At 48.4% G+C, this 18,637-nt stretch overlaps 1 long non-coding RNA gene across 1 annotated transcript in view; it reads left to right on the forward strand.

Annotated features, from left to right (window-relative positions):
• LOC140426687 (uncharacterized) overlaps positions 1-15,145 on the forward strand; it is a 22,743-nt gene extending 7,598 nt beyond the window's left edge. Inside the window, exon 2 of the long non-coding RNA XR_011948269.1 lies at positions 14,407-15,145. This is a non-coding gene — a long non-coding RNA (uncharacterized lncRNA). The remainder of the gene's footprint in view (positions 1-14,406) is intronic.
• Positions 15,146-18,637: the final 3,492 nt, after the last annotated feature.

Consider the following 18,637-nt stretch of genomic DNA (forward strand, 5'->3'; position numbering starts at 1 on the left):
TCCCAGAAACCCCTTCCTGTCCCTGGCACATCTGATCGCCAGCAGGCAGAACAGGGCAGCACCATGCCACCTGGGACAGCTGAGCACCAGCCGGGCCCATCCAGGCCAGGTCCCCCTAGAAGACGGCTGCCAAAGGAGACCCAGGTCACAGGGCGGGAATCACAGTAGGCCACCCCCACTCCTGATGTATCGTCTGGGGATCCACCTCGGCATAGCGTTAGGACCCGTAAGGCCAGAAGGTTAGACACCGGTTAAGTTGGCACAGGAAAGGGCATAGCTTAGTGATAGGGGCTAGGACACTAATCCGTATATATTTGTTCACAATAAATACCTGTTACCACTGTTACAACCTGCCTCGGTGCTCTGTCTGATGGGAGTGAGTGGGGGGCTGGTCTGGGCTTGTCACGGAGACAGCACTGGGGGTTGTGTGGGGGGGGGCGGGGCTCGGGGCAGGCACCCCAGTGCAGCTGCTGCTTACTACCTGATAATCTGCCCCATACCCATCCCTCTCCACCTCAAAATATAAGGAGGCCATTCGGCCCATCGTGTCTGCATTGGAAAGAGCACCCAACTATGCCCACAGCTCCACCCTATAACCCAGTAACACCACCAAGCCTTTTTTGGATACTAAGGGCAATTTATCATGGCCAATCCACCTAACCCGCACATCTTTGGACTTCTGGGAGGAAACCGGAGCACCCGGAGGAAACCGACACACACAGTGGGAGAACGTGCAGACTCCGCACTGACAGTGACCCAGCGGGGATCGAACCTGGGATCCTAGCGCTGTGAAGCAACTGTGCTAACCTCTGTGCTACCGTGCCGCCCACAGTTCATTGGGACCGTGTGATGGAATGGTCAGCTCGCATGCAGGGATCACCCAGGGAGAAGGTGCTGTCCTGGGCAGGAGTCAAACGTCAAATGATGTGGAGCACCAGGGCTCATTGCAGAGCAGGTTGTCATCATCGAAGGGCAGCACGGTAGTATGCTAATCTTCTGCACTGTAGATTCTATGATCCTCCATCCCATGGGCCAGACCTGCTGTTACTGCCAACCCAGGACCCACACTCCGTAGCGCTGCAGGTAGGGATCACGGATGGGGTTGCAGTGGGGGGGGGGGTGAGTAAGACGGTGTGGTTGTGCCGTGATCACGCCCCCTTTGTCGGTGAACCTGCTGGTGATCAGGGCGTCCCATGCGCGTCGACCTGCCTGGATTCCATGTTCTGCCCATCCCTGGCCTTCACCATATCCTCCTTGTTGGACGAGGACTGACGTTCATCTCCTCCTCAAGCACGTCACCCCTCTGCTGCGCAATGTTGTGGAGGACGCAGCAGGCTGCCACGATGTGGGAGACCTTCCTGGCGCTATATCGGAGGTCCCTCCAGGGCAGTCCAGGCACCTGAACCACATCTTCAGGATGCTCACGCACCGCTCGATTACATCTCTAGTCGCTGTCTGGGTGTCATTGTAGCGGGTCAACGCATTGTTCTGTGGCCTCCGGATAGGCTTCATCAACCACGACCGAATCAGATAACCCCTGTGCCCAGGAGCCAACTCCTCAGCAGGGGCTGCACTTCACAGATGTTTGGAACCATGGAGTGTGCCAGGATGAAGGCATCATGCACACTGCCTGGGTATTGGGCGCAGATGTGTATGATGTGAATCTCATGGTCATACACCATCTGCAGGTGCCTCGTAGGGCGACATGCATCCTGTCGGTTACCCTCTGGACCTGGGGCATCACACCGATGATGGCGAACCCCGCAACCCGGGCATCCTGGTGGGCTTGGTCCACATTAAAATGGATGTATTGAGCCGACTGGGCATATAGGACCTCTGTGACGGCACGGATGCGCCTGGGCACCGAGTTCTGTGAGACTCCCGACAGGTCCCCACTCGGAGCCTGGAAGGACCCCATGGATAAATGTTCACGCGACCGTCACCTTGATGGCCACCAGGAGCAGATGTCCTCCTTCATAGCCCTGCGTTGTCAAGTGCGCCATAATCTGGCAGCTATGCCAGATGGTCCTCTTGCTTAGTCGGAGTCTTCGATGACATGCCCGGTCCAGCAGCTCCTCGAATGACAGGCGCTGCCGGTACACACGAGGTCTCATGTGGCACCTCCTTCCCATCATCTCCACGGCTAATTGGGTGTCCAGCTCACAAAAAAGAGACCCCTGTCAGGAGCCCACAAGAAAATAAACTCCTGTCAGGAACCCCCCTCAGGAAAGAGAAACCTGCGAGGAAGCTCGAGAGCAATCCAGACACAGCCAGTTAAAAGAAAATCACTGTTGGAACACTCAGCTGGGCAATACACCAGCTGGCTCAGACAGTGGAAGCACCACATTGAGTGTTATTGGAACTTCGCCCATCCAGGGAAGTGGGGAGTATTCCATTACACGCCTGATTTGTGCCTTGAAGATGGCGGACGGGGGTTGGGGATTCTCAACCTCTGACATGCTCTTGTCGCTACAGTATTTATATGGCTGGTCCAGTTCAGTTCCTTGTCAATGGTAACCCCAGGATGTTGAGAGTGGGGGATTCAGTGATGGTAATGCCACGGAATGTTAACGGGTGATGGTTAGATTCTCACTTGTTGGAGATGGTCATTGCCTGGCACTTGTGCGGCGACAATGTCATTTACCATTTGTCAGCCCAAACTGGATATTGTCCAGGTCTTTCTGCATTTGGACACGGACTGCCTCAGAGTGTGAGGAGTTGCAAATGGTGCTGAACATTGTGTAGTCATCAATGAACAAGACAGAGCTTAGCGATTCCAGGACCAATGGATCAGGCCCAAGCTCTGCAGTCCTGTCATATCCAGTTATGAGTTTTAGTGGACAATTAGAATCATAGAATTTACAGGCCATTCAGCCCATCGAGTCTGCACCGGCCCTCAGAAAGAGCATTTTTGGCTTTTTATCTTTTCTTTTTTGCTCTCTTTTTTTCCCTACCAAAACCCACACCTGCACCCTATCCCCATCACCCCACTTAATCCAACCTTTTTGGACACCAAGGGCAATTTAGCATGGCCAATCCACCTAACCGGCACACCTTTGGACTGTGGGAGGAAACCGGAGCACCCGGAGGAAACCCACGTACACACGGGGAGAATGTGCAGACTCCGCACAGACATTGACAAATTAAACAACTGAGTGGCCATTTCAGAGTCAACAACATTGCTGAGGGTCTGGAGTCACATGTGGGCCAGACCAGGTAAGGACGGCAGATTTCCTTCCCGAAAGGACATGAGTGAACCAGAAGGGGTTTTACGACAATCGACAATGGTTTCATGGTCATCATTACTGAGACGAGCTTTTAATTCCAGATTTATTCATTGAATTTAAATTCCACCAGCTGCCATGGTGGGATTTGAACCTGTGACCAGAGCGTTAGCCTGGGCCTCTGGATTACTAGGCCAGTGACATTACCACTATCCCACGGCCTCCCCCACATTGTGCTGTGGGGCTCCATGGAACTATATCCCAGCATGAAGTGTCCCTCAGGAGGGGAGAGGGAATGTTCGGAGCCCTGAGCTCCATTTCCCAGCCCAGGCATTTTGTCTTCCAATGAATGAATGAGATGCCAATTTGGAGCCAGGTTAGGGACAGTCTCGTGCGGTGGACCCAGGTCTACAAGAGGCAATTGTAGATATCCCTGAAAAGGAAAGATTTGCTGGGTTATGGGGATAGAGAGGGGGAGTGGGACTAATTGGGTAAGTCCCAGCACGATGGGCAGAATGGCCTCCTTCTGTGCTGGAGGATTCGAGGTAGTGGACACGGTTCACAGTTTTCTCCCGTGTCAGTAACAAACATCCAGCTGCTCTGAGCCCTTCTTTCACTTCCTCTGTTGGTTACGTTTCAATCTTCCGATCTGACAGTCTTTGCTGTTATTTTTTACACTGGGGGTTGCTGCTGTGGTCTGAATCTCTAACAATAACTGTCCAATCAGTGACAAGAACAGCAGCTAAGAGCAGTCAGGACTGAGGAGCCAGGCTCACTGGGAAACACATTGGGAAGATCAAAGCCATCGACTCCAGCTCCCGATACAAACTCCAACCCTCTCCCTGAGCAACTGACTGCTGCCCAGCCAGACTCTTTACAACATTGGCCTCATCTTTGACCCCGATCTGAACCCACCCAAATCCTCCACATCACAAAGATCAGCCACTTCCCCCGAGAATTGGAATGTGCTGATTACACAGGAGAGGTTTCACAAACAGGGAGGAGACGAGTGAAAGACTTGGGCAGAGTACAGACAATGAAACTGGCCAATTCTCGAGAACAGAGTTCTTCAAACTTTTTTTCCAGGGACACATTTTCACCAACCATTGTTTATTTAAAATACTGCGTGCAGTTCTGGTCGCCACAGTACCAGAAGGATGTGGATGCTTTAGAGAGGGTGCAGAGGAGGTTCACCAGGATGTTGCCTGGTATGGAGGGTGCTAGCTATGACGAAAGGTTGAGTAGATTAGGATTGTTTTCGTTGGAAAGACGGAGGTTGAGGGGGGACCTGATTGAGGTCTACAAAATTATGAGAGGTATGCACAGGGTGGATAGCAACAAGCTTTTTCCAAGAGTGGGGGTGTCAATTACAAGGGATCATGATTTCAAGGTGAGGGGGAAAATTTAAGGGAGACGTGCGTGGAAAGTTTTTTACGCAGAGGGTGGTGGGTGCCTGGAATGCTTTGCCAGCGGAGGTGGTAGAGGCGGGCACGATAGCATCATTTAAGATGCATCTAGACAGATATATGAATGGGCGGGGAACAGAGGGAAGAAGATCCTTGGAAAATAGACGACAGGTTTAGATAAAGGATCTGGATCGGCGCAGGCTGGGAGGGCCGAAGGGCCTGTTCCTGTGCTGTAATTTTCTTTTCTTTGTTCTTAACCGGCCAGCCTTCGTGACCCACCCCGCGCGACCATCGCGACCCACGCCGGCCGACCTCCGTGACCCAACATTTTCTCTTACCTTGTTTGCTGCTGACAAAATTGGAGGAAATGGTTTTGGGTCCCTTTGGCCCTCGTACACGCTCCTCTAATGGAACCTGTTGGGTGAAGGTGAAGCCTTCCGGTGTCGGAATGTTTCGAGTCTCCATCTGTCCAAAGTTTTCCATTTTATTCCTGTAAAATTTTATCAAATAAACCCCCCCGAACTTAATAAAAAAAACGAATAAAATAAATGAAAAAAATAAAAATTAAATGAATAAACAAAATGAATAAAACCCCCCCACGAACTTGTAAAACAAAAAGCTGCGACCGTTTAAAAAAAAGCAGCCGCACTGCGCATGCTTGCCCGATCATCGGCGCGAATGCGCAGAGTTTTGCGCATGAGCTCCGATGATATGGCACGCGTGTGCAGTGCGGCTGCATTCTTTTTACATGTTCGCGGCCATTTTTAAGGCCGCTTGCAGCCGGCGTTATTGACAACCAGCTGTTGCGCGCACATTTGCGCGATCGGGAGCGCCGCGACGGACGGCTCAGCGACCCTCCCGACACCTGCCCGCGACCCACCCGCGGGTCACGCCCCCGTGTTTGACAATGGCTGGTCTAGAATCTTACACTGCCTGTGTGATTTGGGGGGCATCTCACGGGCAACACGGACATTCCGTTTTGCTGGATTTCTCATTCCAGGGCAGGATAACAGGAGACGGGAGCATTGGCTGTTTGAATAGTGAGCAGTTTAGGTGAGAGTTTGCTGCTGGATTATTGCTGAGGTTTCTGTTGGACTCTTTGCTTTGGGAGCTTTTTATTGAGGACACTTTTGTTTCATTAACTCTCTGGGAGGATTTCTGATGAGTTCAGCCTTCAGTGCAGGAGACACTGCCGTCTGCATCTCTGCAAATGGGGATTGTATTCTCTGCTGGTGAGACCTCCTCTGAAGAGGGTGAGAGGGGCAGAAGGGAGAGGGGGTCAGGTGTCTACTGGCAGCATCCCAAGGAGCGTCCTGTGGGAGGAGAGGTGCCGTCGCAGGACGAGCAGGGATGGAGGGCTGAAGGGTCTGTGTAGCACCGTCAATATGACGCGAGGCAGGTTGAGGTAATGTCAATTGAAGGCTTTATTAAGTAGAACTTTATCCCCAGCAGCGTGGTTACAGAATGCAACTGCTGAGGGAAATGGAGGGAAAAACTGGGTTCTTATACCGGCATTTCTGGGTGGAGTCCAGTAGGTGGCAGATCCTATCAGGACCTGGCATCCCTCCACCAATAGCCTGTCGACACGTGGTGTACCGTATTACCCCTAATACATACCACCACAGTCTGCAGAAGATGCAACTGTCCTGCTGCCAGAATCCGCAGGCAGTGATCCAGCTACCTCAACATGTCAGAGGTCCCGAGCTGAAGGAGGCTCCCTCAGCCTCTCCACGGACACTGTGACCACCACAGGCCGGATGATTGGGCAGATTATCTCCAAGTGTCTGGCTGGACAGCCAAAGCCATTGGCTCTAATGGGCACAGTCACCCTCAACAATTTAGCCTCCGGATCGGCGCAGGGGTCAGTGGGGGATCTGTGTCGAGTGCCTCAATCAGCTGTCCACAGTTGTATCAAGCTGGTCACTGACACTCTCCCCAGACGGCTCAGGACATTCAATCATTTCCGGATGGACAAAGCCAGCCAGGCTGAGCGAGCCAGTGGCTTCACACATATCGCTGAGATGCACACCTCCCTGAGCTCCATCCCTCCCTCTGAGTGTCCGACCTTCCTCTCAGATACACACCTCCCTGAGCTCCATCCCTCTCTCTGAGTGTCTGACCTTCCTCTCAGATACACACCTCCCTGAGCTCCATCCCTCCCTCTGAGTGTCCGACCTTCCTCTCAGATACACACCTCCCTGAGCTCCATCCCTCTCTCTGAGTGTCTGACCTTCCTCTCAGATACACACCTCCCTGAGCTCCATCCCTCCCTCTGAGTGTCCGACCTTCCTCTCAGATACACACCTCCCTGAGCTCCATCCCTCCCTCTGAGTGTCCGACCTTCCTCGCAGATACACACCTCCCTGAGCTCCATCCCTCCCTCTGAGTGTCTGACCTTCCTCTCAGATACACACCTCCCTGAGCTCCATCCCTCCCACTGAATGTCCAGTCTGTGTACACGGGTACATTACCCTTTATAATCCAGTCCGTGTACACAGGCACATCACACTTCACAATCCAGTCCGTGTACACAGGCACATCACACTTCACAATCCAGTCTGTGTACACAGGTACATCACACTTCACAATCCAGTGTGTGTACACAGGTACATCACACTTCACAATCCAGTCCGTGTACACAGGTACATCACACTTCACAATCCAATCTGTGTACACAGGTACATCACACTTCACAATCCAGTCTGTGTACACAGGTACATCACACTTCACAATCCAGTCTTTGTACACAAGTACATCACACTTCACAATCCAGCCTGTGTACGCAGGTACATCACACTTCACAATATAATCTGTGCACACAGGTGCATCACACTTCACAATCCAGTTTGTGTACACAGGTACATCACACTTCACAACCCAGTCAGTGTACACAGGTACATCACAATTCATAATCCAGTCTGTGTGCACAGGTACATCACACTTCACAATCCAGTCTTTGTACACAAGTACATCACACTTCACAATCCAGTCTGTGTACACAGGTACATCACACTTCACAATCCAATCATTGTACACAAGTACATCACACTTCACAATCCAGTCTGTGTACACAGGTACATCACACTTCACAATCCAGTCTTTGTACAGAAGTACATCACACTTCACAATCCAGTGTGTGTACACAGGTACATCACACTTCACAATCCAGTCTGTGTACACAGGTACATCAGACTTCACAAACCAGTCTGTGTACACAGGTACAACACACTTCACAATCCAGTCTGTGTACACAGGTACATCACACTACATAATCCAGTCTGTGTACACACGTCCATCACACTTCACAATCCAGTCTGTGTACACAGGTACAACACACTTCACAATCCAGTCTTTGTACACAAGTACATCACACTTCACAATCCAGTGTATGAACACAGGTACATCACACTTCGCAATCCTGTCTGTGCACACAGGTAGATCACACTTCACAATCCAATCTGTGTACACAGGTACACCACACTTAACAATCCAGTGTGTGAACACAGGTACATCACACTTCACAATCCAATCTGTGTACACAGATACATCCCACTTCACAATCTGGTCTGTGTACACAGGTACATCACACTTTACAATCCAGTCTGTGGACACAGGTGCATCACACTTCACAATCCAGTCTGTGTGCACATGTACATCACAATCCAATCTGTGTACACAGGTACATCCCACTTCACAATCCAGTCTGTGTGCACATGTACATCACACTTCACAATCCAGTCTGTGTACACAGGTACATCACACTTCACAATCCAGTCTTTGTACACAAGTACATCACACTTCACAATCCAGACTGTGTACGCAGGTACATCACACTTCACAATCCAGTCTGTGTACACAGGTACACCACACTTCACAATCCATTGTGTGTACACAGGTACATCACACTTCACAATCCAGTCTGTGTACACTGTTACATCACGCTTCACAATCCAGTCTGTGTACACAGGTACATCACACTTCACAATCCAGTGTGTGTACACAGGTGCATCAAACTCACAATCCAGTCTGTGTACACAGGTACATCACACTTCACAATCCAGTGTGTGTACGCTGGTACATCACACTTCACAATCCAGTCTGTGTACACTGGTACATCACGCTTCACAATCCAGTCTGTGTACACAGATGCATCACACTTCACAATCCAGTGTGTGTACACAGGTGCATCAAACTCACAATCCAGTCTGTGTACACAGGTACATCACACTTCGCAATCCAGTGTGTACACGCAGGTACATCACATTTCACAATCCAGTCTGTGTACGCAGGTACATCACACATCACAATCCAGTGTGTGTACACAGGTACATCACACTTCACAATCCAGTGTGTGTACGCAGGTACATCACACTTCACAATCCAGTGTGTGTACACAGGTACACCATACTTCACATTCAACTTTGTGTTTACAATTCACAATCCAGTAACTCCAGGAGAATTCAAGTGTCAGTTACTGTTTGTATTATAGTTCGTCAGTTATTGTTCCATATGTTGATCTTGTTAATAAATTGCCTTATTCGTCAAAAAAACAAAATGTATTGTATGAATCTGTACTATGGCCATAACAGAGAACATTACAAGCCCCACCATCCAGTTTGTGTAGAGGTACATCACATTGTTTATACAGGAACATCTCACATCACAGATCAATCAGTGTACACAGGGTCATCACACTTCACATTCCAATCTATGTACACAGGCACATCACACAACACAAGTCTGTCTGTGTACACAGGTACATCAGAATTCACAACCCAGATTGTGTACACAGGCACATCACACGTCACCACCCGACTGTTTAACCAGGGTCATCACACTTCAGAATAGCATCTGTGTACTCAGTTCCATCACACTTCACAATGTAATCAGTGTACACAGGTCCATCACTCTTCACAATCCAGTCTGTGCACACAGGTACATCACACTTCACAATCCAGTCTGTACACACAGGTACATCACACTTCACAATATAATCAGTGTACACAGGTACATCACACTTCACAATCCAGTCTGTGTACACAGGTACATTACACTTCACAATCCAGTCTGTATACACAGGTGCATCAGACTCACAATTTAGTCTGTGCACACAGGTACATCACACTTCACAATCCTGTCTGTGTACACTGGTACATCACACTTCACAATCGAGTCTGTATACACAGGTACATCACACTTCACAATATAATCAGTGTACACAGGTAAATCACACTTCACAATCCAGTCTGTGTACGCAGGTACATCACACTTCACAATCGAGTCTGTATACACAGGTACATCACACTTCACAATATAATCAGTGTACACAGGTAAATCACACTTCACAATCCAGTCTGTGTACGCAGGTACATCACACTTCACAATCCAGTCTGTGTACGCAGGTACATCACACTTCACAATCCAGTCTGTGTGCGCAGGTACATCACACTTCACAATCCAGTCTGTGTACACGGGTACATCACACTTCACAATATAATCAGTGTACACAGGTAAATCACACTTCACAATCCAGTCTGTGTACGCAGGTACATCACACTTCACAATCCAGTCTGTGTACGCAGGTACATCACACTTCACAATCCAGTCTGTATACACAGGTGCATCAGACTCACAATCTAGTCTGTGCACACAGGTACATCACACTTCACAATCCAGTCTGTGTACACTGGTACATCACACTTCACAATCCAGTCTGTATACACAGGCACATCACACTTCACAATATAATCAGTGTACACAGGTACATCACACTTCACAATCTAGTCTGTGTACACAGGTACATCACACTTCACAATCCAGTCTGTGCACACAGGTACATCACACTTCACAATCCAGTCTGTGTACACTGGTACATCACACTTCACAATCCAGTCTGTATACACAGGCACATCACACTTCACAATATAATCAGTGTACACAGGTACATCACACTTCACAATCCAGTCTGTGTACACGGGTACATCACACTTCACAATCCAGTCAGTGTACACAGATACATCACACTTCACAATCCAGACTGTGTACACAGATACATCACACTTCACAATCCAGTCAGTGTACACAGGTACATCACACTTCATAATTCCAGTCTGTGTACACAGGTCCATGACACTTTACATACTTTGGTTCTGTCTTCACAAAAGAGGAGACAAATTAGACACCGGAAATGTTGGAGAATGAAAGGTTTAGTGAGAGAGAAGAACTGGGGGAGATCAACATTAGTAGAGAAATGGTGCTGGGAAAATTGATGGGATTTAAAGCGGATAAATCCCCAGGGCCTGAGAATCTGCATCCCAGAGCTCTGGAAATAGTGGATGCATTGGTTGTCATCTTCTGGGATTCTATAGACTCTGGAACTGTCCCTGCAGATTGGAAGGTAGCTAATGTCACTCCAATATTCAAAAAGGGAGGTAGAAAGAAAACAGGGAAGAAAAAAAACAAAGAAAATAGACCAGTAAGCCTAACATCAGAAGTGGGGAAAATGCTTGAATTCATTATCAAGGACTTTATAGCGGAACATTCAGAGAGCAGTGGCAGGGTCAGTCAGAGTCAGCATGGATTTATGAAGGGGAAATCATTCTTGACAAATCTGTTGGAATTCTTTGAAGATGTAACCAGTACAGTTGACAAGGGGGAGTCAGTCGATGTGGTATATTTGGACTTTCAGAAGGTGTTTGACAAAGTCCCGCATAAGAGATTATTGTGCAAAATTAAAGCACATGGAATTGGGGGAAGTGTATTGAGGTGGATAGAAAACTGGTTGGCAGAGAGAAAACAAAGAGTAAGTATTAACGGGTCCTTTTCAAATTGGCAGGCAGTAACTAGTGGGGTGCCACAGGGATCGGTGCTGGGACACCAGCTATTCACAATATATATTAATGATTTGGATGAGGGAACAAAATGTTACATCTCAGAGTTTGCAGATGGTACCAAGTTGGGTGAGAGGGTGAACTGTGATGAGGATGCAGATATCTTACAGAATAATCTGGACAGGTTGGGCGAATGGCCAAATCAATGGCAGATGCAGTATAATGTGGATAAGTGTGAGGTTATTCACTTGAGAAACAAAAAAGGAAGGCAAATTACTACTTGAACGGTTGTAAATTGGGAGAGGGGAGTGTGCAGCGGGACCTGAGTGACCTTGTGCACCATTCGCTGAAGGTAAGCATGCAGGTGCAGCAGGCGGTAAAGATGTCGGCCTTTATTGCGCGAGGTTTTGAGTATAGAAGAAGGGATGTGTTGCTGCAATTGTACAGGGCCTTGGCGAGGCCACACCTGGAGTGTTGTGTGCAGTTGTGGTCTCCTTCTCTGAGGAAGGATGTTCTTGCTCGCGAGGGAGTGCAGCGAAGGTTTACCAGACTGATTCCAGGGATGGCGGGACTGTCATATGAGGAGAGATTGACTAGGTTGGGATTGTTCTCGCTGGAGTTCAGAAGAATGAGGGGGATTCTCATAGAGACTTACTAAATTTTAACAGGACATGACAGGGTAGATGCAGGGAAGATGTTACCAATGATGGGTGTGTCCAGAATCAGGGGTCACAACCTGAGGATTCAGGGTGAACTATTTCGGACAGAGATAAGGAGACATTTCTTCACACAAAGAGTGGTGAGCCTGTGGAATTCATTACCACAGGAAGTAGTTGATACTAAAACATTGAATATATTCAAGATGCGGCTGGATATAGCACTTGGGGCGAATGGAATCAAAGACTATGGGGAAAAAGCAGGATTAGGCTATCGAGTTGGATGATCAGACATGACCGTGATAAATGGTGGAGCAGGATCGAGGGCCAAAAGACCTCCTCCTGCTCCTATCTTCTATGTACCTATGTATCCCTCCACAGCCCCTACAGTGGATCTGTATCAGTGAGAAGTCGCTTGGTAAGCCAACCACCGGAAAGTTTCACCGACCTGGAGCATGGCGGAGGAGGGCGCGAGAGAGAAAATCACCTCCCCCTCTCCAGCACTGGCAGCATCCTCCAGCGACTCCCAGGCCACAGAGGCAGGAGGGACTGCAACTGGCAAAAAGATAAATATGGGTACATGGTATCCATCATCCAAATTAGGGGCAGCACGGTAGCACAAGTGGATAGCACTGTGGCTTCACAGCGCCAAGGTCCTAAGTTAGATTCCCCGCTGGGTCACTGTCTGTGCAGAGTCTGCACGTTCTCCCCGTGTCTGCGTGGGTTTCCTCCAGATGCTCCGGTTTCCTCCCACAGTCCAAAGACGTGCAGGTTAGATGGATTGGCCATGACAAATTCCCCTTAGTGACCAAAAAAGATGAGGAGGGGTTATTGGGTTACAGGGATAGGTTGGAAGTGAGGGCTTAAGTGTGTCGGTGCAGACTCGATGGGCCGAATGGCCTCCTTCTGCACTGTATGTTCTATGTTCTAACCCTCCTCTGCCCCAAAACAAAAATACACCAAACACAGTGCAAATGGAAAACAAGGAACACCAGCGACCTGCACGGCTCCCATAAAGGGAACAGCAGATGGCTACTGAACATAAAAAATCACCGGTAATCCATGAAAGTGTCCCAGCGCAATCTGAGGTCTGCGCAGTCGAGCCGTCCCTCCTCTCCTGCAGTGTCGCCATCTGATCTTCCATCACCACCCTGTCTGTGGACCAGGCCTCACAAAGAGGGGCATTAACAGGTGGTCCACAGGTCCAGAACAGAATACAAAGTCAACTCACAAAACAGGCCTTTAAAAAACATCCACAGATTGCTCAAGCAAATCCCCCTGCATCCTGAACCCGGTAGTAGGACCAACAAAATCCTCCCCTTGCTGCACTCCAGGTAATAAAGATCGAAAGGCAGCAAACTTCTTTCTTCCTTCCCTCATCCAGAAAGCAGCAAGTAAGCCCAAGCGGAAGAGGCAGCAGGCAAGCAGAAAAGGCAGCAGTAAGCAGCAAACAAACTCTCAGTTACAGCTGCCTCCAGGCATCTATATGTCACCAGCAGGAGCAAGCAACAAACACAACCTGCATCTGGGACCAATTCTTTATTAACAATAGCCTTCAGCTGTGCAGCCAGAGGCTGCTCACAACCAAAGGCAGTTAAAGTGTCCTTCAGCATCTAACCAAGAACGGGGCTCTGTCCTGGAGTGTTTAGGACAAACCGGCAGAAGCTGTAGTTGCCCCTGTTAGGGGTATACACAATTTGGGGGATGGCCTTTAGGAACCATGGGTGCTGAGCCCCTCAGCCACCCAATCCAAGGTCGACCCACCACCGATGGCTCCCAGCTCCCGACCAGGACCATCACCCCCGTGAGCACCCCCACCCCCGAGCACTGGGGCCGCTGGACTGCATGCCAATTAAAATGGCCACTCACCTCCTCCGATCCTTTCAGCGGTCATTGCACTAGGATCCCATTTTTAAATAGGAGTGCTAAACGGTACCAGCTTGAGCGCTTGCTGGGGAGCTGGTTAGTTCCTGGGAGGCCGTTAGATTGGGCTTCCATCTCATTAATAAGATGGAGATTGCCCTTAATAGGTCTCAACTGGTGTCTTGCCACGTCGAGGCGGGATCTGGAACCCGCCAATAGGAGCGAGCCGGTTAGACGTGGATCCCGCTTTCGGCCTCTCCCGTGATTTAACCGGTATGTACGGATTCGTACCGGCCGCATTGTGGCTGTTAAATTGCGGCCTTTGTTTTCTCTAAGTATTGACTGCACAGTTGTTGTTTAGACGAATCATTTGTTTTTCCACTTTCTCAAACTAGAATATTAAAATAAGTTGTTTTTTGTTGATTAGAATTCCTGTCCTCTGGCATTCTGTGACCTTGGACTACAGAGCAAGTCGCTGAGTAATCTTATCTGCCGTGGTCACCTGAAGCATCAGAAGATGAAGTTTCATTGATGGACATAACACCTGATTGATGACAGATGGGAAAACACCATCAAGAGCTGCGTAAACAAGCTGAACATTACAAAGTCTGCTTCACCTTGAGGTCCCTGTGAGGGGAACTGAGAAGAGCTGAGATTTGTTTGGGGAAAGATTGTGTGGCAGGCTTCACGAGACTGGAATGGAGCCAGAAATCCAGTTTGAAGAGACATTGCTTCAGAGACTCAGTGCTGCAGCCGGGTGGAATAGTCATCCACGGACAACAGGAGGGTCAGAAACGGAGTGACTGACCAGAGTGCCCACCCATTGGGGTGACTCAGTGACTTGGTGATGTGTGTACCGAGGGGACAGTAACGTGGGCACCAATTTCCTCAGATATATACAAATTGCTTCTCCTTTCAATAAATAAAGTTCTTTTCATACACATGGGACTGGATTCTCCGCTGTCAGGATTCCCCATTGCGCCGGCAGCGCACCCACACGAGAGATTTCCCGACGGCGTGGGGCTGCCCACAATGGGACCACATTGACCGGCGAGCGTAACGGAGAATCCTGCCCATTATCTTTCTTTTATATCATTTTAGATATATTATCAGTGATAATTGTCATATTACTATCCTTATTCAATAAAATTGTTACTTTCACACAACACTTCTCAGAGTTGCTCATTCCTGTCACGTCCAGAGTGCGGCTTCGAACCTCAGTGAGACTCTGAAAGGGATTCTCACCTCTCCTCACGGAAACACTTTATTGTACGGTGAGTCCCTCCAGACAAACTGAACGAGATAAGCTGGTAACTATTCCCGGTGTAAAAGGGTCTGAGGAAATCATAGAATTTCATCGACTCATAGGATCGCTACAGTGCAGAAGGAGGCCGTTCAGCCCATCGAGTCTGCACCTATTCTTCAGGAGACAGTGGCGCAGTGTGTTGTCAATCAACGAGTAATCCAGAAACTGAGGGTAATGCCCTGAGGATGTGGGTTCAAATACTGTCAGGGCAGAAGGTGGAATTTAAATTGAATTAAAGAAATCTGGAATTAGAAGTCTAATGACGATCATGAAACCATTCTCGATTGTCGTAAAAACCCACAAATGTCCTTTAGGGGAGGAAATCTGTTATCCTTATCTGGTCTGGCCTACATGTGACTCCAGAGCCACAGCAATGTGTTTGTCCATGAAATGCCCTCAGGGCTGGGATTTGAATGCCCTCAGAATGGAAAATAAATGTTGACACAGCCAGCACGCCCACATCCCATGAACAAATGTTTTAAAAGAGCACCCGACACAGGTACACTACCCCAGCCACTCCGTCCTAACCCCGTAATCGAACCTGCATATCCCTGGACACAAAATGACAATTTAGCAGAGCCAACCCACCGAACCTGCACATTCCTGGACACAAAAGAATAATTTAGCATGGCCAATCCACCTAACCTGCACATCTTTGGACATCAAGGAATAATTTAGCATGGCCAAACCACCTAACCGGCATATCCCTGGACACAAAGAAAATTAAGCATGGCCAATCCACCAAGCCTGCATTTCCCTGGACACAAAATGACAATTTAGCATGGCCAAACCACCTAACCGGCATATCCCTGGACACAAAATGACAATTAAGCACGGCCAATCCACCGAACCTGCATTTCCCTGGACACAAAATGACAATTTAGCACGGCCAATCCACCTAACCTGCGCATCCCTGGACACAAAAAGAGTAATTTAGCATGGCTAATCCACCTAACTTGCATATCGCTGGACAAAAAATGACAATTTAGCAGAGCCAATCCATCTACCCTGCACATCTTTGGACACGAAGGGACAATTTAGCATGGCCAATCCACCTAACTTGCACATCTTTGGACATTAAGGGACAATTTAGCATGGCCAATCCACCTCACCTGCATATCCCTGGACACAAAAGAATAATTTAGCATAGCCAATCCACCAAACCTGCACATCTTTGGAGACGAAGGGGCAATTTAGCATGACGAATCCAACTAATCTGCACATCTTTGGAAACTATGGGACAATTTAGCATGGCCAATCCACCTAATCTGCACATCTTTGTACACTAACGGACAATTTAGCATGGCAAATCCACATAACATGCACATCCCCGGACACAAAAGAATAATGTAGCATGGCCAATCCACCTAACATGCACATCCCTGGACACAAAAGAATAATTTAGCAGAGCAAATCAACTTAACCTGCACATCTTTGGACATTAAGGGACACTTTAGCATGGCAAATCCACCTGACCTGCATATCCCTGGTCCCAAAAGAATGATTTAGCATAGCCAACCCACCTAACCTGCACATCTTTGGACAAAAAAGAATAATTTAGCATGGCCAATCCACCTAACCTGCACATCTTTGGACCTGAAGGGGCAATTTAGCATGGCCAATCCACCTAACCTGCACATCTTTGGCACTAACGGACAATTTAGCATGGCAAATCCACCTAACATGCACATCCCCGGACACAAAAGAATAATTTAGCGTGGCCAATCCACCTAACATGCACATTCCTGGACACAAACGAATAATTTAGCATAGCCAACCCACCAAACCTGCACATCTTTGGACACGAAGGGGCAATTTAGCATGGCCAATCCACCTAACCTGCACATCTTTGGACACAAAGGGGCAATTTAGCATGGCCATTCCACCTAACCTGCACATCTTTGGACACAAAGGGGAAACTTAGCATTGCCAATCCACCGAACCTGCACATGGTTGGACACTAACGGACAATTTTGCATGGCAAATCCACCTAACATGCACATCCCCGGAGACAAAAGAATAATTTAGAATAGCCAATCTACCTAACCTGCACATCTATGGACATTAAGGGACAATTTAGCATGGCAAATCCACCTAACCTGCATATCCCTGGACACAAACAAATAATTTAGAATAGCCAACCCACCTAACCTGCACATCTTTGGACGCAAAAGAATAATTTAGCACGGCCAATCGACCTAACCTGCATATCCCTGGACACGAAGGTACAATTTAGCATGGCCAATCCACCTAACCTGCAGATCACTGGACACGAAGGGACAATTTAGCACTGCCAATCCACATAACCTGCATTTCCCTCGACACAAAATGACTATTTAGCATTGCCAATCCACCTAACCTGCATATCCCTGGACACGAAGGGACAATTTTGCATGGCCAATCCACCTAACCTGCATATCCCTGGACACGAAGGGACAATTTAGCATGGCCAATCCACCTCACCTGCATGTCCCTGGACACGAAGGGACAATTTAGCATGGCCAATCCACCTCACCTGCATATCCCTGGACACGAAGGGACAATTTAGCATGGCCAATCCACCTAACCTGCCTATTCCTGGACACGAAGGGACAATTTAGCATGGGCAATCCACCTGACCTGCATATCCCTCGACACGAAGGGGCAATTTAGCATGGCCAATCCACCTCATCTGCACATCCCTGGACACAAAAGAATAATTTAGCATAGCCAACCCACGTAACCTGCACATCCCTGGACACTAAATGAATAATTTAGCATGGCCAATCCACCTAGCCTGCACATCCCTGGACACAAAATGACAATTTAGCATGGCCAATCCACCTAACCTGCACATTCCTGGACACGAAATGACAATTTAGCATGGCCAATCCACCGAACCTGAATATCCCTGGACACAAAATGACAATTTAGCATGGCCAATCCACCTAACATGCATATCCCTGGACACAAAAGAATAATTTAGCATTGCCAGTCCACCTAACCTGCATTTCCCAGGACACGAAGGGACAATTTAGCATGGCCAATCCATCTAACATGCATATCCCTGAACACGAAGTGACAATTTAGCATGGTCAATCCACCTAACCTGCACATCTTTGGACACAAAGGGACAATTAAGCAGAGCCAATCCTCCTAATCTGCACATCTTTGGACACAAAGGGGCAATTTAGCATGACCAATCCACCTAATCTGCACATCTTTGGACGCAAAAGAATAATTTAGCATGGCCAATCCACCTAACCTGCATATCCCTGGGCACGACGGGACAATTTAGCATAGCCAATCCACCTAACCTGCACATCTTTGGACATTAAGGGACAATTTAGCATGGCCAATTCACCTCACCTGC

This window comes from Scyliorhinus torazame, chromosome 7 (genome assembly GCF_047496885.1).
Source record: "Scyliorhinus torazame isolate Kashiwa2021f chromosome 7, sScyTor2.1, whole genome shotgun sequence".
Taxonomy (NCBI): Eukaryota; Metazoa; Chordata; class Chondrichthyes; order Carcharhiniformes; family Scyliorhinidae; genus Scyliorhinus; species Scyliorhinus torazame.